The sequence below is a fragment of the Chiloscyllium plagiosum genome, unplaced genomic scaffold (assembly GCF_037043375.1).
Source record: "Chiloscyllium plagiosum isolate Xiang-an unplaced genomic scaffold, Cpla_swu_hap1 HiC_scaffold_29, whole genome shotgun sequence".
In the NCBI taxonomy this organism is placed as follows: domain Eukaryota; kingdom Metazoa; phylum Chordata; class Chondrichthyes; order Orectolobiformes; family Hemiscylliidae; genus Chiloscyllium; species Chiloscyllium plagiosum.
The window spans coordinates 21516058-21538185 of record NW_028270167.1 but is presented as its reverse complement, the minus strand read 5'-3'; the positions used below and the strand labels follow the sequence as shown (position 1 = coordinate 21538185).

At 42.1% G+C, this 22128-nt stretch overlaps 1 protein-coding gene and 1 long non-coding RNA gene across 9 annotated transcripts in view; one reads left to right on the top strand and one right to left on the bottom strand.

Moving 5' to 3' along the window:
• LOC148142265 (uncharacterized) overlaps positions 1 to 22128 on the top strand; it is a 164588-nt gene that overhangs the window by 63219 nt on the left and 79241 nt on the right. The window lies entirely within an intron of this gene.
• The window catches only part of LOC148142266 (indolethylamine N-methyltransferase-like), a 101306-nt gene that overhangs the window by 63328 nt on the left and 15850 nt on the right, over positions 1 to 22128 (bottom strand). Inside the window, exon 2 of one of the 8 annotated variants that reach the window (XR_015751987.1) lies at positions 15222 to 15324. The exons of the other annotated variants lie outside the window; for them this stretch is intronic. The gene's annotated coding sequence lies outside the window, so the exon portion shown is untranslated. The remainder of the gene's footprint in view (positions 1 to 15221; positions 15325 to 22128) is intronic. 8 annotated transcript variants of the gene reach the window in all.

Sequence of the window (22128 nt, the reverse complement as noted above, 5' to 3'; positions counted from 1 at the left end):
AGGAAATGGAATTGTGGACCCGGAGGTCTGAGAGAGACTGAGCTGCTGAAGAGCGAAGTCTAAGTTTGCATATGAAACATGGATCATTTAGGAAGCACAATGGTTTAAGGAATGCTAAGTATTGTGAAGGTAGTTAAACCATGAATCAGAATTTTAGATGAAATCCAATATGAAATACATTGAAACAAATGGCTAAGAAAGAACTATGTAAGCAAGTGTTGATGAGTGTCCGGTTAAACACAAGAAGGGAATGAAAGTGAACAAAGTAAATGAAATAAATGGATATTTGGCCAGAGGAAGGAATAGGGTCATAGTCATAGAGATATACAGCGCAGAATCAGACCCTTCAGTCCAATTCTTCTATGCCAACCATACATCCTAAATAAATCTAGTCCCATTTGCTAGCATTTGGTCAATATTCCTCTAAGCCCTTACTATTCATATACCCATCCAAATGCCTTTTAAATTTTGTAATTGTATCAGCATCTACCACTTCCTCTAGCAGCTCATTCCATACATGCACCACCATCTGCATGAAAATGTTGATCCTTAGGTCACTTTCAAGTTTTGGACTCCCCTACCTGGGGAAAAGATCTGGCCTATTTACCCTACCTATGCTGTTAGCCAAGCTGCTGCACAGAGAGAGACAGGAGGAACCAGTTGGAGACATGTCCTGAAAATGAGATATTAGTCAGGAGCTTGCAGAGACATGGAGGGACCAGTCACTGACAGGGGCGAGGAATGCTTAGTATATATTAAAAAAACTGTTGACACACAAGGAAAAACAGCTTGTGAGCTGAGAATGACTGGAGTCCAGGTAACTGCTTGGTACCAACCATATTCTTCAGAAAAAAGTAAGAAAGGTGAGATAATGCAGAAACCTTATTTGGATGAGGGGTAATGAAGTAATACTACCTAGCTCCTTAGTCCTGAGCCAATAAGGTCAAGATATGCGATAAGCAGCTGAGTCTAAGCCAACAGGAAAGAGACTCCATGACTCATTTAAGATAAGGAAAGTGGACAAAAGAGACATACAGGCGGCTATAACTCCAGAGACCAACACTTGTAAAGTAGACCCTACGTCAAGGACGTGGAGAGAGAGAGCAGCGTGTGGTCAATGTCAGCCCTCTTCAGCAGCAGCAACACAGTTATCCAGATCGGGTATTATCCAGATCGGGTATTATCCAGATAGGATATTATCTTTTATGTTCTTTGACTGCTCAGGAAGTGTCGGGGACCCGAGAGGGGTATAAATAGATTTTCAATTCAGTTTGTGGGAAATTCTAGTTTGTAAGATAACATATACAAGGTAAGTGAATGGTTTAATTCATTAATAAAGTAACTTGTGAAGTTATAAGAATTCACTGTTCTCCTCTCTGGACACATCAGCAATTGCTGGATTCAGACACTAGCTGGTGTTTGCCGGACTCAAACAGGAGTCAAAAATGCCCCTCGTGATTTTATAAACCTTTATAAGGTCACTCCTTAACCCTCAATCTCCAGAGAAAACATCTCTAGCCTATTCAGCCTCTGCCTATAGATCAAGCCCTCCAACCCCAGCCACAACTGTGTAAACCTTTTTTGAATCCTTTCTAGTTTCACAACATCCTTCCTTTGGAGGGAGACCAGAATTGTATGCAATATTCCAAAAGTGGCTGAATCAATGTCCTGCACAATGGCAACATGATCTCCCAACTCCTATACTCAATGCACTGACCAATTAAAGTAAGCATACCAAATGCTGCCTTCACTATCCTATCTACCTGCAACTCTACTTTCAAGGAGCAATGAACCTGTACTCCAAGGCCTCTTTGTTCAGCAACAGTCCCCAGGATATAACCATTAAGTGTACAAGTCCTGCCCTGACTTGCCCTTCCAAAACCCAGCACCTCACATTTATCTAAATTAAACTCCATCTGCTACTCCTTCGCCCGTTGTCCATTTAATCAATACCTTGTCTTACTCTGAGGTAACCACTTTTGTTGTCCACTACACTTCCAATTTTAGTGTCATTTGCAAACTCACTAACCATACCTCCTATCTTCACATCCAAATCATTTACATAAATTACAAAAAACAGTGGAGAGAATGTCTTCAAGGTGGCATTCTTGCAAAATAAGTGCCAGTAAAATAAATCTGAATTCAAAAGTAAAATACAGAATGGAAGAGATGTAAGTGGGCCAAACAGAAAAAATAAATCTTTTTAACCTCATTGATTCATTTTCTTCTGAGGGAATGAAACACTCTACATTTTAAAATTAGTTTTTCTCAGGGCTAGTGAGGTTATGGCTATGTCCACACTAAGGAAGGCAAAGAAGGCTTGTTACCCAGTTAAAAATCTATTTGTTTCTTAATGCACCAATTCCAAATTATTCCATCCCTTTTCATGTGCAAATTGGGATGACTGTTCCAAGTTTGCCTCATGGTAGTAATTTGAGTCTATTATTGTGGAATACAGTAATGCACTGTGTAGGAAAAGAGTATTCCTCACAGCAACTTCTGGAATTGTGTGTTTACCTCTGCATATGTACACTTTACATGTTTCTGTCAGATTTCCGCTATCATAATGGTGTGCACTGATAGCCTCATCATTATTCTCACATTACAAGCTCAGGGACATTGTGACTAGTTCTGAGTTTACCATTCAAATTGGAAAGAGAGATATACTTATATTAGAAGCAATTCAGACAAGTGGATGAAGGGCTTGTCTTATGAAAAGGTTGAGCAGGTATATACTCATGGGAATTTGTAAGAACGAAGGATGAGTAGAAAGATATGAATCTGGGGATCATGTTTCGCTCCATGGGGAATCTAGAATTAGTGAACACTGCTTAAAAATACCTGGTCTCCATTTAAGACAGAGTATAGGAGGGACTTATTTTCTCAGCATGTCATTGCACTATGGAATTCTCTGTCCAGATTGGGGTGATAGGCAGGAAAATGGAGTGAAGGCCAAAATCAGATCAGCCATGATCTTGTTGAGATGCAGAGGGCTCAAAGGGCAAAAAGGGGTTACTTCCTGCTTTGAATTCATTTGATCTTGTATCATCATTGCTCACAGTTTTGAAAACTCTTACCACACACTTGATTTTTTAATGCCTAAATGAAATAAGTTTAACTCAATGGGATTTCTGCTTTGGGGGTGAGTAATAGAAGCTGAGGCATTTTCCAGGTTCTAAACCCTCTCCCTCACCGAGTGGGATCTTGATCAGAGTGTGGTCTTAATTGGCACAGAGGCAAATTTGCTGTTTGAGGAAAGAGTGGTGGCAGGATCTCAAAATGAGAGAACTAGTCAGATGCCTTCCAACTTCAGAGGACCTAGTTTATGATAAATGACTGGGAGGGAACCTCAACAACGGAAATGGCCCCTCAGTCACTTCTTCAAAACTTCAATATGAAAGTACAAAAAACAGCGGGGGAGAGGTGGTGGTGGTGAGGGAATGCCATGATTATGTTGCTATATTTAACTTGTTGATATGAAAGCCCATTTGTCTTTCTTTGGTTAATTAATCCACATACTTTGAATGCTTGCTTTATTTGTTACCAGGACATATGATTGCATCTTCATCTGCAAGTTTGATGATAAAATAACTATTATCCTCAAAGGTTTTCCAACAATGTGATCTGTAGGAACTTAGAAAAATAAGTACTTTGTTTATTTACAGGGCTGGATCACCATGTGTATAAAGTATCAGTTTAGCCCTCTTGCATGCTACTAGCATGTCCTGTCACAGTTTATCTCATTCTAAGGCATACAAAATGGTAAAAACTAATGGCTATTCCTGGCAGTGGGGGCCTACAGGTTAAGGTCTCCCAGTACATGAATGACATTGCCGGTTTCTGCTGGGATCTGCTGTCCGTGCACAGACTAATGTGCATATGTGACCAGTTTGAAAGGGCCTCAGGGGCCAAGGTAAACCGAGGCAAGAGCGAGGCCATGCTCTTCGGGAACTGGGCTGACCAATCCTCTATCCCCTTCACCGTCAGGACTGACCACCTGAAGATTCTGGGTATTTGGTTTGGAGGAGCTGGGGCGTGCACCAAGTCTTGGGAGGAATGTATCACTAAAGTAAGGCAGAAACTGGGCAGATGGGAGCAACAGTCGCTCTCCATCATGGGTGAAAACATGGTCATCAGGTGTGAGGTGCTCTCAGTGTTGTTACATGTGGCACAGATCTGGCCTATTCCCCTAACCTGTGCCACCGCAGTCATCCACACCATCTTCCACTTCAAAGATGGACCGGGTCCGAAGAGAAATAGTGTATAAAGATCTGGGCAACGCGGGAAAAAACACACCCAATGCTATCCTCACCCTGATGAACACCTTTGTGTGTGGCTTTATCAAGCTGTGCATGAATCCCTAGTACGCAAACACCAAGTGTCACTACGTACTGAGGTTCTACCTGTCCCCGGTGTTGCGAAGGATTGGCATGGCCTCACTGCCGCAGAATGTTCCGAGTAGTTGGACCGTTCCTTATGAAGAAGTACACCTTTGACCACAAGTCCATCAGAAAGTGGTCAGCACTTAGTATCCTTGAGACCATTTGGGAAAAGGAGAGGGTGGATCCTGTTGAGCAGTTCCCTGGGCAGACTGTCAAAGTTATTTGGTAGAATGCCTCATCGCCAGAACTTTCCAACAAGCACCAAGACATGGCTTGGCTGGTGGTGGGAAGGGCTCTGCCAGTGAGATCCTTTGCATGCCCAGACTCTCTGTGCCACCGCACGCTGCCCTTGAAGTGGCTGGGTGGGGTGGGGGGGCGGGCAGAAGCAAGACTGTCACACTCCTCCTTCTGAAATGTGTCTCTGCAGAGGAAATCTGGAGAGGAATGCAGTGGTGTTGGTTGAGGTTCGTCCCGAGCAGCTCCGTGATGCAGGACTCTGTGCTCTATGGTCTGTTCCTGGGACGCACACTGAAACGAGCCTGGAGTATCATCAACTTGGTGAAAGATGCTCTTTGGTCTGCCCAAAACCTGTTGGTCTTCCAGCTGAAGGACTTGATCCTGACTGAGTGTTGCAGACTGGCACATTCCAAGATCCAGGACTACGTGCTGAGGGGCGCACTGAAGCTTGGGGCAGCTGCCGCCAAGACGTGATGGGAAAAGGCCACCGTATAAGATCTGCCTGCCTAAGGAGAACAGGGGGCCCATTCAGTAATTGGGCTCTGCTGACACCTCAGCTAAACACCAAGAGACTGGATGGTTAACATACAGACTTGTAAATACAAATGACTCAGTCTGTTCTGTGCATATAAAGACATGTAATGTATACAAAAGAATGGCATCACCAACTGTACAGGTACTAAAAGATTTCTATGAATAAAGTATATTTTTGAAATAAAAAAAAACTAATGGTAAGCCAGTGGATTGGAAATTTTTAGCTCCTGGCAACAGATAACCAAAAAGTTGATTTTAAGAAAGGGGAGAAGATTGATTTATCGAAGTAAATTGGCTTAAAATATAAAAATAACTACAAGAGCTTCTACAGCTAAGTGGAAAACTTTGCGGATGAGACCAGGAGACATCAGTTTTCACTGTAGTGGACATTGTAAACATCCCAAACATGTGAAATAAGCAAGGTGTTAGTGGGAGGAAAGGTGTTGTAATAATCTTTATCACAAGGGATAAAGTACTTGCTAAATTACTGAGGAGGAAGTGTTAGATGCATGTACAGTTACAACATTTAAAAGACATTTGGACAGGAGCATGAATAGGAAAGGTTTAGATAAATATGAGCCAAACACAGGCAAGTGGGAGTAATTTAGTTTCGGAAACTTGGATGGCAATGGACAAGCTGGACCAAAGGATCTGGTTCTGTGCTCTAGGACTCTATGATTCTATGATGACAGACAGACAAGTCACTGGGATTCAATGATGTACATCTAAGGGTTTTAAAGGAAGTGGCTGCAGAAACAAAGGAGGATGTGTTCAAAATATTCCAAAACTCACTGGATTTCAAGACAGTTCTAGTGGATTGCAGAGACTGCTGATGTAATACCCCTGTTCAAGAAGCAAGGGAGACTAAAGTTCTGAAGAAAGATCATGAGACTTGATACATTAATCTGTTTTTCTCTCTCTACAGATGCTGCTAGACCTGCTCAGTTTCTCCAGCAATTTCTATTTTTGTTGCAGGAAACTATAGGTCAAGTTTGTTATTGAGAGTGTCAATGTTTGAGTCTGTTATTAAGGAAGAAACAACATGATATTTAGAAAAGCTTAACACCATCAAACAGAGTCAACATGGTTTTGGGAAAGTTGGCCAAATTTGCAATTGTTCTTTGAGGATGTACCAAACAGAGTAGATAAAGGGGAATTGGTGGATGTAATGTATTTAGGTTTCCAGATGACATTCAAAAAGGGGGTTATATAAAAATTTATTGCATGAGATAGAAACTCACAATTTTGGAAGTAATGTATTAGCATGATTGGGGATTGGCTAGCACACAAAAGACAATGAGTTTTGAGGAGATTTGTAGCTCAGGTTAAGGCTCTGGACGTAAATTTGCTCGCTGAGCTGGGTTTGTTTTCAGATGTTTCATCACCATACTAGGTAACATCATCAATGAGTCTCCAGTGAAACACTGGTGTTGGTGACCAGCTTTCTATTTATGTATTTAGGTTTCCTTGGGTTGGTGACATCATTTCCTGTGGTGATGCCAATCCCTGTCACATTCAGAAAACCTAGCCACTTTCCCCTACGTCAAAGACACCTTGGAAATGACTGCCAGACTACTTAGACCTCTTCGCATCACGATAGCCCAGAAACACACTAAAACAGCAGCTAATGAACTTGGAAGATCCTATACAACAACAAGCAAAACTAATGTCATTTACAAAATACCTTGCAAGAACTGTAACACTGCCAGGGACACCATCACACAAACTGGCCAAAGAACTACAACCGAAACTGAAACACCTGGTCAGTGGATCCAAACACTCTATACAATCAACACAGGAATTCTTGGACATCATCAGAAATATACACATAGACAAAGAAGAAACCATTATATCATTCGACGTGACGGGACTGTTCACTTCGATTGACAAAACCCTAGCCAGAGAAACAACAGCCAACCTACTGGACATACAGAACAGAAAACAGGACGCTGAACCTATCAACAAAGACGGCATACTTAAACTACTGGACTTGTGCCTCACAACACACTTCACATTCAACAACCAGATATATGAACAAATCAATGGAACACCCATGGGATCACCAATCTCGGGATTCATAGCAGAGGCAGTTATGCAAAGGTTAGAACAAACAGTCCTACCACAAGTTCAACCCAAACTCTGGGTCAGATATGTCGATGACACATTTGTAATCATTAAAAACACGGAAATAGAAAAAACACACCGGATCATCAACGCCACACTCACAGGAATCCGATTCACGAGAGAAGAAAAAAAGGATAGCCAACTCCCATTCCTAGACGTGATGGTACAGAGAACACCAAACGGAGAATTCACTACAAGAGTATACAGGAAAGCCACACACACAGACCAAGTCCTAAACTATGAAAGTAACCACCCCAACACACACAAACGAAGCTGCATCAGGACACTATTCAAAAGGGCCACAACACACTGCAGTACACCAGAACTGCAAAAAGAAGAAGAGGAACACCTATACAAGGTATTCGCCAAAAACGGATACCCGCACAACTTCATCAACAGATACCTAAGAGAAAGACCACGGAACGAGGACATACCACAACCAAAAGGACTAGCCACACTACCATACATCAGGAGCATCTCGGAACTGACAGCCAGACTACTGCGACCCCTAGGACTCATAACGGCACACAAACCAACAGCCACGCTCAGACAACAACTCACCAGAACGAAGGACCCGATACCCAACATGAGCAAGACGAATGTAGTGTACAAAATCCCATGCAAGGACTGCACTAAACACTATATAGAACAAACAGGAAGACAGCTAACAATCCGCATACATGAACATCAACTAGCCACGAAACGACACGACCAGCTATCCTTAGTAGCCACACACGCAGACAACAAGCAACATGAATTCGACAGGGACAACACTACTATCATAGGGCAAGCCAGACAGAGAACAGCCAGGGAATTCCTAGAGGAGAAAGTGAGGTCTGCAGATGCTGGAGATCAGAGATGGAAATGTGTTGCTGGAAAAGCGCAGCAGGTCAGACAGCATCTAGGGAACAGGAGAATCGACGTTTCGGGCATTAGCCCTTCTTCAGGAACCTAGACGTGATGGTACAGAGAACACCAAACGGAGAATTCACTACAAGAGTATACAGGAAAGCCACACACACAGACCAAGTCCTAAACTATATTCCTAGAGGCATGGCATTCATCCACAAACTCCATCAACAAACACATCGACCTGGACCCAATATACCAACCACTACAGCGGACAGCTGAAACTGACAACCGGAAGCGGCAGGGACAGACCACTATAAACACCGGAGGAAACATCAAAGAAGTGCTTCGCAGGAAGCTCCCAAGCACTGATGATGTCGCCTAGCCAGGGGACGAAACGTTTGCAACAAAAACTTCCAGCTCGGCGAACAGAACCACAGCAACTGTAACAAACACTACATTGGACAAACATGCAGAAGATTAGCCACCATGATACACGAACATCAACTAGCCACAAAAAGACATAATCCACTCTCACTAATATCCTTACATACAGACGAGGAAGGACACCACTTTGACTGGGACAATGCATGCATCCTAGGACAAGCCAAACAGAGGCACACATGAGAATTTCTAGAAGCATGGCATTCCAACCGGAACTCTATCCACAAACACATTAACTTGGATCCCATTTACCACCCCCGAGAAAACGAACAAGAAATGACATCACCCAGGTAATGACATCACCACAGGAATTGGCATCACTAACCCAAGGAAACCTAAACACACAAATAAAAACACTGGAAGCTTACTGATGATATTACCTAGTATGATGATGAAACTGCTGAAAACAAACCTTCTAGCTCAGCGAGCAAACTTACATCCAGAACACAAAAGACAGAATTTGGGATTAATGGATCTTTCTTCATGTTGAAAATAGTTAGCATGTGAAGTGCCCCAAGGATTAGTCTTAGGTCCTCGATTATTTACCACTTATATTATTGACTTGTAGCAGGCTGCGGAATATAATTTATCCAAATTTGTTGATGATACAAAAACAGATGGGAGGGCTTGTTGTGATGAGGACATAAGGAACCTGCAAGGTAATAAAGATAGGTTGAGAGAATGGACAAAGCCTTGGCAGATAGAATTTAATGAAGCAATGTGTGATATTATGCATTTTGGTAGGGAAAATCAACAACTTTTACATTTAAATAGAGAGAGACTTCAAAGAAGTGGTACATTATGGGCGGCACGGTGGCACAGTGGTTAGCACTGCTGCCTCACAGCGCCGGAGACCCGGGTTCAATTCCCGCCTCAGGCGACTGACTGTGTGGAGTTTGCACGTTCTCCCCGTGTCTGCGTGGGTTTCCTCCGGGTGCTCCAGTTTCCTCCCACAGTCCAAAGATGTGCAGGTCAGGTGAATTGGCCATACTAAATTGCCCGTAGAGTTAGGTAAGGGGTAAATGTAGGGGTATGGGTGGGTTGCGCTTTGGCGGGTCGGTGTGGATTTGTTGGGCCGAAGGGCCTGTTTCTACACTGTAAGTAATCTAATCTAATTATTGTGCATGAAACACAAGACATCAGCATGCAGGAGTTTTGCCTTTATTGCTTGGTCAAGGGAGTTTCAAAGTGGAGAAGCTTTGTTACAACTTACACAATGTTGGTGAGGCAGCACTTGCAGTACTGTGTACAGTTTTGGTCTACGTATTTAAGAAAAAATACATTGGTGTTGGAAGCAGTTCAAAAGAGATATATTAAGCTGATATAAAATCATTTAAAGCTGCTTCTGGGAATCTGGAAGCAAAAATACAAAGTGATGGAGAAACTCAGCGGGTTTGTCAGCATTTGTGAAGAAAATGAACAAAGATATCATTTCGTGTCCAGTATGACTCTACTTTGGAAAGCAGCTGATTCACCTGGCTGATTCCTGGAATGAAAGGGTTAAATTATCAAGAAATTGTAAAGTGGTTAGACCTTGATTTGTAGGAGCTTAGAAGAATGAGTGGTGATCTGATTGAAACCCATAACATTTTGAGGGGGCTTGACAGTATAGATGTTGAGAAGGTATTTCCATGAGGAGACGTTGTTACAGAGTAAGCAGGCACTTATTGAAAACTACAAAGCAAAGGAATTTTTTTCTTCATTCAGACGATAGTGAATGTTTGGAATTCTCTGCCTTGGAGAGTTGTGGAGGCTATAATTACTGAAATATCTCAAGAAGAGATATATCTTTAAAATATGAAGGAGCTGAGGGCTATAAGGATCGGGAATGAAGGAGAGGTTGAAGCCCTGGACTGATCAGCCATGATTATATAAAATGGCGGAGCTGGCTTGAGGGGCCGAATCCTACTCCTCCTATTTATTACGTTCTTATGTTCTTTATTCTCTTTTGGGGTCCTCTTACAATCTCTATGGAAAGTAGCTTCTGTTTGAAATCACAAAAGAAGCAGCCATGACCTGAAGTTCGTTGGAACTTTTAGATACTATAAATTCCACATGCAAATCCTTCTAGTTCAGTTTCCGCCCTGACACAGTGATGAAAAAACTATTATCAAAGATACAGATGACATCCCACGTGCCTACGACTAAGATAAACTTTCACTGTTTGCTCATTTTGACTTGTCTGCAGTTTTGATGTTGATCACATTCTCCTCTTCCAATGCCTCTTTACTTTTCGTATTTGGCAGAAGAGCTCTCACTCAGTTCCAGTCTTACTTAGCTAATCATATCGCTTCCAATAGCTTCTCTTACTACTCATGATTCGGAGATGCCGGTGTTGGACTGGGGTGTACAAAGTTAAAAATCACACAACACCAGGTTATAGTCCAACAGGTTTAATTGGAAGCACACGAGCTTTCGGAGCGACAATCACCTGATGAAGGAGCGTCGCTCCGAAAGCTAGTGTGCTTCCAATTAAACCTGTTGGACTATAACCTGGTGTTGTGTGATTTTTAACTTACTACTCAAGTATTGTTCATTCTGGTTCCTCTAAAGGTCTATCCCTTCTCACTCTCCTACATTCATTTGAAAATTTATCCAAGTGCGTAGTGTTTGTTTTCACATGTACGCTGATGCTATCCAGCTCTACCCAACTAAAACCTCTCTTGCCTTCTCCACTGTTGCAAAATTATTAGAATGCCCATGACATAAGTATTGAAGGAATAGATATTTCCTTTAATTAAATATTAGGAAGACAGAAGCCATTGGCTTCAATCTCAGCTCCAAGCTCTGAGTCTGAACTAACAAATCTATTTTTTTCCTTGGTATTATATCTAATTGAGGAGGGTTTCAAAGGTTCCTTTTGTTCCCACTCCTCAACTGATTGTAGCAGGACTTTTAAATTTAAAGAGTGCATTGACAATTCAATGTTGACTTATCTGTTTATGAGCAGTTTGTGAAGAACATGACAGAGCCCCTTGAGTTTAACAAGTAACCATATTATTTCACCAGACTAAAACTCACCTAGGTGAAAATATTTTTAAAAATATATTACGAGTGTGAAAATATATCCTGACTTCTTCAACTCATGCAAAGCACTGGAACCAAGCATGCAAAACATAAACATTACACAATAGAGAATGTTAACTTCAGTTAAGTTAAAGTTCTTGAGCTAAAAAACCCTGATAAGTAAGAGTTCACTGATTGTAGCTGGTATAGTTGTAGCTATCCAAACACTTTGAACCACAGTTGGCAGCAAAACGTGTAGCTGATCATAGAATAATAGAGTCCCTACAGTGTGGAAGCAGGCAATTTGGCCCATTGGACCTATGCCGATCCTCTGAAGAGCATCCCCTCCCAGAACCACCCCGCCTACCCTAATTCCTGTAACCTGCATTTCCTATGGCTAACCCACCTAGCCTGCACATCCTGGGACTCTATGAGCAATTTGGCACGGCCATTCCACCTAACCTGCACATTTTTGCACCATGGGAGGAAACTGGAACACACAGAGGAAACCAAAACAGACACAGGGAGAATGTACAAACTCCATGTCTTCTTTTTCTTAGGAAATGCTGCTGTAGACAGAGATTTTTCTGTAAAAATTCTCTGCCTGTTTATATCAATGTGGACACAGTCAAAATCAGTTGGTGAAGTGCCAACTTAAGTGACGAGAGAGATAACAGCAGCTTAATCTCACAACTGCTGGTGGTCTGTCAGCCCAAGTCCAAATGCACACACCAAGCATGGGTGCTCACCTGATGTTTCTGGGACTACCGCCAAGAAATTCCCAAATCCAGCATATATCCCAAAGGGACTTTGATTAGCTTGCATCTGCATAACCATCTTTAAGAAAGTCAAGGTGTTTTGTCCAAGCAATTAACTTCTATAGTGTTACCTGACATTGCCATTCTTCCAGCTCATCTGCTGCTAAATGCCCTAGTCATTCCTTCGTTACCCCCAGACTATTCAAGTACACACCTCGTTAGTCTCCCACATTCTTCCTTTGTCAGCTTAAATTCATGCAAAATCTCTATCGTTTATGTCTTCAGCATCAATTCATCATTCCCTAACAGTCTGTGGTCCTCAATCCTTTTACTAATCTCTGTAACAAACCTACTTTGTGGGGCAGTTAGGCAGTTGGCTAGACATTTGGTTTGCAATGCAGAGTGATGCCAACAGCACTCAATTCCTGCACGGGCCGAAGTTACTATGGAGGACTCTCCTTCTCAACCTCAACTCTCACCTGAAGTATGGTGACCCTCAGATTACATAATTACCGGTTGTCTCCCTCTAATGAGAGAACAGCCGTACAGTCCGGTAGGAACATGGCAACTTTATTTTTACATTCACAGTTCATCATACATGTTTGAATTCCATGTGTTATTAGATTTGCCTTACCAGAAACCTCAACTAGGGATATTTGTTCATCCTGCAGTGGAGTGTATTAACGTCATCTTGTGGGCTAATGACTCCCCTAATCAGATCAGTTCTCACTGTTTATCACATAGGTTCATGAAAAGCCACAATCTCTTGGTCCTAAAGAAAAATATCGAATTTATGTTGGATTATTCTAGAAGGCTATAGTATCTCAAAGGTACGATCAACAAGTGAAGGTAGCTGTTTCATGCTGCTACTATGCAGGGTGAATACAAATAAGATGCCACCTTCAAGGTGAAAATACATTTTGCTCATCACACAAATACGTAATATGGTATATGAGTCTCAATACCAGTGTGATGTCAGGGCTGTAGGCCACATGTCCCAAAGACTAATAGATGATATCAAGCAGCATGTCTCTTTGGCTGCTCCCAACAAGCAAGGCACTGACTATACTTAATTAACTAGCCCTTGCAAAATTTACAGTGCAGTGTCTAACATTGAATATGATCGTACAATTGAGCAACATTTGAGGAATAATCCTGAATCTTTGCAAGGAATTAGGCTGACACCAAATTTAGGATGGTCTGTGGGCCCAGAGTGTGGTACCCTTTTGTGTATCGTAAGGTACATTTATTAATACAAAATGCCCTGTTCTTTGCAAACAGAAAGAACATGTACATGCACTGCACTTTTCAACTCCACAAAAAAGGTGAGAGCTATTGGCTGATTCATCTCTCAGGACAATGGCCTGACAATTCAAAGCTTTCAGGTTTAAAAATTAAAGCCTGATTGTTTACTGTTAATCAGCATTAGAAGATATATTCTCCATGGCAACACCACTCAGATTCCATTCACTTTGCAATCGGCACTCTTCTCTCCTGCAGTACAAATGTTGTTTTTCCCTTTGAATTTCTATTTTTTGCAAAACACCCGGATGAGAGCAAAATGAAAAGCTTTGGTGAAATTTATTTTTCATCAATACTCATGTTCTACACAAGCAAATGATTATTTGTATATAAACCTATTATTTTGTTGTTATGAGGACAATGTTTAAATTACGAGCTGGACTAGCTAACTTCCAGCTTATTTCGGGCCAAATTGAAAACTCCAGCCTTTATGTATCTTAACATCATTGCATATATTTCACTTGCAGTCAGGTTTTAATCATGAGGTTATTGCAATATTTTGGGTGTGCTGTGCCAACTGGAATGTTCTCCGGCAGTTCAAGAAAAATGGAATGAGGACTTGTAATGCTGAATTATAATATGTCATTTATATATTTGCTTTGTTTAATGACCTGCCCCAAATGTACCTTTCAGTCTTGATAATTTTTTTTTCATTGGTCTTCAGAAAAATACCCTATTTCAAGTGAACAGAGGATCATTTTTTGGCACATGATGAGCTTTTCTTATACAACATTTGTTACAATTCAGAAAGCTAGTTAGCAAAGAGTCAAAGCCAGAACCAATCTTTCTTCCAACTTAAGTGGAGATGTTTGTTGTTGGTTGTAATGTTCAGTACCATTTGGTACTCCTTAGGTATTGACACAATCTGTGTCCATATGCGCAAGAACTGGATACGGTTCAGGTTTGGACTGATAAGCAGGAAATATCACTTATGCCACACAAGTGTTGACAATTTAAGGTCTCCTTGACATTCAATGGCAGCACAATAACCTGAGTGTTACCTTTGACTAAAAGCTTAGTTAGGAGAAAGTGAGAACTGCAGATGCTGGAGACCACAGTTGAAAAATGTGGTGCTGGAAAAACACAGCAGGCCAGGCAGCATCCGAGGAGCAGGAGAATCGACGTTTTGGGCATAAGCCCTTCTTCAGAAATCTAGCCAGATAAATACCATGCTTGGGCCCTTGTGGTGCAATGGCAGTATCCTTACCTCTGAGTCAAGAGACTTAGATTAAAGTCCAGCCTGCTCCAGAGGTGTGTAGTAACGTACCTACAGGTTGATTAGAAGCAGAAACAGGAATTCTGAAGTGAGTAACTCCTCTTTTGGCTACTCAAAACCTATTGAACATCTACAAAGCACATTCATGAGTGCAATGGAATGCACTCCAAATAATTGAATCAATATGATTCCAAAATTCAAATGCTCTGCAAAGATTAGTGGTAAGTCTGAAAATTAGATACACTTTATAAACCAAAAAAGGAATACCAAAACAAAAGGGGAGGAAGGAATTAGAATATGTGAGAAAGGTAGGTAGAAATATAAAAACAAAATTCAAGCAATTTTACCAGTATTGAAATAGATGAATACCTTTCATGCATGTTAATCCTCCAGGGGGTGAGTCGACAGAATTAATATTGTAATACAAAGAACTTCAACATTGTTTTGATCAATCAGAATCTAGCAGCCGCATCTGAGAATTAAGATTGACAGTTAACCGTTCTTGTAGCATCTCCATGACAATTATGGTCCAACCAATCAGCACTCTCTTCTCATGCTGTATAAAATGCTGCCTTGAGGTGGGCACCACAGGGAGTGGAGTGCTTTATTTCACCCTCCAACTCCTATTTTGATTTAATCGCTGCCCTTGCCTTCATTGTTTGGTCACGCAGCATTGCCCTCTAAGAAGGGCATTGCTTGTCACTGGCCACTTGGGTGTTTTCTTTCTTCCTGGTGGTGGAAATTGATTAAAGATTTGTACACCTGTTGTCTTTCACTGTGTCTCATACACACATAAAAAGAAGGAAAGAGAAATGGTGCCTAGAGGTGGGTGCTTAGGGAGTGGAGTGCTTTATTTCCCCTCCAACTCTATTTTGATTTCATCCCTGCCCTCCCCATCACTTTTGATCACGCAGCATTGCCCTTTGATGAGAAGGGCATTGCTTGTCCTTGGCACTTGGGTGTTTCCTTTCCTCCTGGTGGTGGAAATTGAATAAAGATTTGTACACCTGTTGTCTTTCACTGTGTCTCCCACCTGCGCACACGCGACGTGGGTGCTGGGGAAAACATAAGCAGTTAGGCGGTAATGTGGGGGTTAAAAAAAACTAGGAAAAAATAAAATGGTGTCTTTTTATTTGTCTGTTTCTTGTTCCCTAGTTCTGACAAGAGCAAACTGAAAGCTTCAATGTCTTGTTTCCTTTTAACAATTGAAAATACAGTGATTATGGAAGGGGTAAGCAGGCATTCTGTGCTGATCTTCTGTGCAGATAACTTAGAATACTTCCGAAAGATGTTTGAAAACCAAGAGATGAAAGGGAAAGAAAAGCTTAATATAATCATCCTGACCTGTATCCTGGGTCACAAAAGCATTGCCTGAAAGGATGTTAAGATTTTTATTCAAATGAGGAAAGAGGTAGAAAAAAGGGAATGTTATACGTTGGAGGGAGGGTGGAACAGATAGGTGGGAAGGAAGGTGGACAGATGAGATAGGTCATGAGGACGATGCTGATCTGGAAGGTTGGAATTGGGGTAAGGTGGGGGGAGTGGAAATGAGGGAACTGGTACAAATCTACATTGATGCCATTGGGTTGGAGGGTCCCGAGGCGGAAGATGAGGTGTTCTTCCTCCAGACATTGGCATCCGCATGGGCCCCAGCTATGCCTGTCTCTTTGTCGGTTACATGGAACAGTCTATCTTCCGCAGTTACACTGGCACCACTCCCCACCTTTTTCTCTGCTACATTGGTGACTGCATCGGCACCACCTCATGCTCCAATGCCAAGGTTGAGCAGTTCATCAACTTCATCAACACATTCCACCCTGACCTTCAATTCACCTGGACCATCTCTGACACCTCTCTCCCCTTCCTGGACATCTCCATCTCCATCTCCATCAACGGTGAGCAACTCAACACTGACATTTTCTGCAAACCCACTGACTCCCACAGCTACCTGGATTACACCTCCTCCCACCCTGCCTCCTGCAAAAATGCTATCCCTTATTCTCAACTCCTCCACCTCCACTGCATCTGTACCCAGGAGGACCAGTTCTACCACAGAACACACCAAATGACCTCCTTCTTTAAAGACTGCAATTTCCCCTCCCACATGGTTGATGATGCCTTCTAGTGCATCTCATTCACATTCTGCACCTTGGCCCTTGAACCCCACCCCTCCAACCGCAACAAGGACAGAACCTCCCCTGATCCTCACCTTCCCCTCCCACCAACCTCCGTATACATCGCATCATCCTCCACCATTTCCGCCACCTCAAAACAGATCCCACCATCTTATATATTTCCCTCTCCACCCTACCCACTTTCCATAAAGACCTTTCCCTCAGCGACTCCCTCGTCAGGTCCTAACAACCAACCCTCCCCTCCTAACACCTTGCCCTGCCACCAGAGGAATTGCAAAACCTGCGCCTACCCCTTCCCCCTCACCTCCATCCAAGGCTCCAAAGGAGACTTTCACATCCATCAAAGTTTCACCTGCACTTCCACACATGTCATTTACTGCATCCATTGCTCCCAATGCAGTCTCCTCAACATAGGGGAAACAGGATGCCTTCTTGCAGAGCGCTTCAGAGAACATCTCTGGGACACCTGCACCAATCAACCCCACCCATCGCCCCGTGGCCGAATATGTTAACTTCCCCTCCCATTCTGCTGAGGACATGCAGGTCGTAGGCCTCCTCCATCGCCACTCCCTTCCCACCCGACGTCTGGAGGAAGAACACCTCATCTTCCGCCTTGGGACTCTCCAACCCCATGGTATCAATGTATATTTCACCAGTTTTCTCATTTCCCCTCCCCCACCTTACCCCAGTTCCAACCTTCCAGCTCATCACTGTCCTCATGACATGTTCCATCTGTCCATCTTCCTTCCCACCTATCAGCTCCACCTTCCTCTCCAACCTATCATCTTTACCCCCACCTCCATGAACATTTTGCACTTTCAGCTACCTCCCCCTCAGCTCCACCTCCCTCTCATTTATCTCTCCATCCCTGAGGCTCCCAGCCTTATTCCTGATAAAGGGCTTTTGCCAGAAACATCGATTTTCCTGCTCCTCGGATACTGCTTGACCTGCTATGCTTTTCCAGGACCACACTCTTGACTCTAATCTCCAGCATCTGCAATCCTCACTTTTGCCTGAAAGGAAATCTTATACCAGTTAGCTTAACAGCTTTTACAGGGAATTTTACAAAATAGATAATCTAACTGGAAAATTGGTCAACATGACTTTACGAAAGGGAGATCATGCTGACTGTGGTAATGACCTCTGATTCTGGATCCTCAGAGGCCAACACAGTCTGATATAAAATTAGAGGGAATGGTGCTCCTAGTCCTATTTGTGCTATGTCCACGCATGTCCCATGAATGGGTTATTCGTCTGTCCCTCAGCCTTCATCCTTTTAAACTGGAAGTGAACAGCTTCATGGGGCATTTGGTTAAATGTTCACAATTTTCCTGGATTCTCAGCCCTATGTATCAGCTTGATGTTGTAAGTGAAAAATCAGAGATTTAACAGTTTATAAGCAACTTTAGACCCAGGGAAAAGAAACGAAAGGAAAGGTGTGCAATGGGATCGAGGATGGGAATAATTGAAAGTTGAGTTTGGTCACTCTGCACCGGCAGAGGGAGCACTTCCTATCTATGTACAGTTACATTTATATCAATGTTATAACTCCCAGATTTCCATATCTTGTATACTATGCCTATAATAGCCATTCTCCCCCACCATTTAATTTACAATGCAAATACAGCCTTTCATTAATGTTTTCAATTGCAATACATGTAGGCTGAAATGAAAGCACTCTGACCACAGGGAATGCAGGCCTGGGAGACCCTGACCAGGAAGTCAGCCATCTCCTCAATAAAACCAGAATCACTGGTCTTCAACACCCAGACCGAAACAAATTGATAAACTGGTTCCCCTCCTCCATCCCACTAACTGTTCTTATTCCAATGTGAAAATAAAATATCCTGGAAATATTCCAGCAGCAGCCATTGAGAAAAAGGATGAATTTCGCAACATTGGAACATCACAAAACACTCAATAGCTGATGAAATAAATTCGAAGCCTCATAATGAAGGAAACAATGCCACTAATTTGTGGACTGCATGCTCTTACAAACAGCAATAATCTCTTTTTTAGGGATGTGGGCTGAGAGATTAATATTGGTCTGGGCACTAGGGATTATTCTCCTTGCTTGTGAAGTGGTGCTGTGGGATCATTCTTATTTACTGGAGGAGGCAGACATGGCCTTTGTTTAATGACTTGACCAAAAGATGACACCTTCTAAAGTGCAGCACTCCCTTTGATACTGCACTGGATCATCAGCTTGAATTTTGTGCTGTCCTGTCTGAAGCTGTACGTCACTATGCCCTGACTCAGAAGTGAACAAACAACTGTTGACTTTTCCATTCTCTCCACCGACGCTGTCACGAAGTGTGACGTCTGCAGACAGTTTGCTGCAATTGCTGTTCTGTTCAGATTACCAGCAATCGCAACTTCCTATGCTTGGAATGTTGCTGTTTTCAGTGATGTTTAGTTAGCGACACCAAGTAATTATGCTCTGGATTCGGTGCAGTAGCTAAGTTAGTAGTTTAGCATGAATAGATTTTCTGTTTCTCATGCTTGGTGTTGTGGTACAGAATGAAAGCACACATCAACAACAAGGTTATAACACAGAATTGTGATAAAGCAGTGGGTTGCAGGCTATTAGGGAAAGCTAACTGTGTGTGACCAGAGATATAGAGAATGTAATCATATGATACGGTCATAGAGCAATTGGTACGTTATGTGCTACTTCACTGAAGAAAAGCCTTGATTGAAGCATTTTAGCACGTACGCCATGTCCTAGAATAAGTCATAATCCACAATTCACACCTTTTTGTTTTAGGTACCGAAAGGGGAAGGGAATATATGAATCTCAAGAAGTTATTTGACATTGTTCCTTCAGGGCTCAGTTAAAATGCTTCAAGGTACATTAACAAATGTCCCCAGTCTGAATGATTTTTAAACTACTTTCCCCAGACCTTCTACTTATTGTAAAAAATGCAATTTTTCTTTTCCATTTCACTTGTTAAGCACTTTTGGCTCCCCTGCCGGAAGGTTTCCACAGTATATTTAAAATGGGAGGCCCAGTTTCTTCAGAAGCTAAAGGTTAAATATCCATTATATTAATGAGGAACTCTTAGTCTTGGAACTATTTTGGTTCTCACACTATTCATATTACCTTGGGCAAATAAGTAATACCATTGAGTCCAGATCTTACATTATTCAGCATCTTCAGATAAGGGGAAAATCCATAGAATCCCTTGAGTATGGACGCAGGCCATTCAGCCCAATGTGTCGACACCGACCCTCTGAAGAGCAACCCAACTAGACCCATTCCCCTACCCTGTCTCTATCACTCTCCACTTCCTATGGCTAACACATGTAACCTCCACATCCCTGCACACTATAGGTAATTTAGCATGGCTAATCCACCTAACTTGCACATCTTTGGACTGTGGAAGGAAACTGGAGGAAACCCCTGCAGATGCCCAAGAGTCGAATGGAACCAAGATCCCTGGTGCTAGGAGGCAGCAATGCTAACCAATGAACTACCGTGTCCCCAGCCCGCTGGGAGAGGAAAAAAATTCGAGGTTCTTTTGTTTCACTGATAGAGGTTGACCTATGAACTTTGAAGGTGTAAATGTGGGCCAGGTTGAGTCAACTTCTGATCTATACAGAGCAACCTAGGTTATCCGGACGTCAATTATCTGAATGTCGGATTATCCGTACAAGATCTCAAGGTGCCGTAAAAACGGTATCCGAATAATCAGTTATCTGAACAAAATACTCGCTGCCCATCTCATTCAGATAATCGAGGTTGTTCTGTATATGGGGAAAGTCTTCACATTTGATCAACACCTTTATCGCCAGGTAGCTGAGATCAGGAATACATCTTGTGTGCAATTATAGATCAGAGAGGAAATTCTAAAGCATAATAATCTATATCATATTCGTAACAGTGAAACAGGCATCCAGTTCAACGGGTCATTCTGCTGTTGCCTATGAATCACTGCCTTGTGTCTCAGATTGTTATTTTTGTACTCTACAAGTTAAGGTAAGTTGAATGAAGAAAAACTGGATCTCGTGACATAAGAAATGAATAGTTAAAGCTGCAACAGGCAAGAAATCACCACAATTGAAACGATTTGGAAAGATCTATTTATGTCCACTTTCTAATTGTGAATCCAATTTGCTAGTACGTCATTCATTGTGAAACACTTTAAGGTGATGTGAGATGGAAAAACGCATAACATGCATGTAATTCTTTGCTTCTTTACCATTTCACAAATGCTGTGGACCATGATTTGCATTTCTGATTTCTTTCCTCTTTCTATTCCGGAAAGGAAAACAGTAATTCGCTTTAATTTAAGTCTAACATTGTTAAATATTCCAAGACTCTTCCCCGATATATAATTAGAAAAAGAATACCATCAACTGGAAGATGACTAAAGCACATATAACTAATAACTTGGTCAAAGAAGATGAGGGAGATGGTGGTGAAATGGTAATGTTACTCAACTAAAAATCCAGAGGACTAGGCTAATGCTGTATGGACATAGGTTCAAATATCATTTCATCTCATCTGTAATGGTAGCTATCATTAATTGCTATAAAAAAACCATCTGGTTTGCTAATGTTCCTTAGGGAAGAAAAGTAGTCAGTCTGGTCTGCATGTGATTCCAGACCCAGAACAACGCGCTAGACTCTTGAAATGGCTAAAGAAAGCCACTCAATTCAAGAATAATTATGGATCGGTGATAAATACTCGCCAACAAAGTATGAGAAAAGAGCAATAAAGTGAAGATAATCAGAGAGATAATTTTTGACTGTAGTATGTAGATGACTGAAGACGTGCTGTGAATGAAAGCTGTAGAAAGTGGCTGATGCATCAGAGGCTGGGATTGAAGGAATACAAACCCTGTAAAGGTTTTGGCCTGGAGGAGAATATAGGGAAGGCAAAGACCATGGAGGGTTGTAAATACAAGTCAAGACTGGACCAGAAGCCAATCTGTACAGGTCTTGGTGTGAGTTAAACTGGCAGCTGAGTGTTGGATTATCTAAAGTTTATGGAATGTGGAAGCCGGAAGGCTAACCAGGACAGCATCGGAATATATGGTTCTGAAGGTGGCAAAAATATGAATGAAGGTTTCAGCAGCAGAAGACAGCCTGTGTCATGGACAGGAGTAGGCAGTACTATCTAAGTGGAATGTAAATGT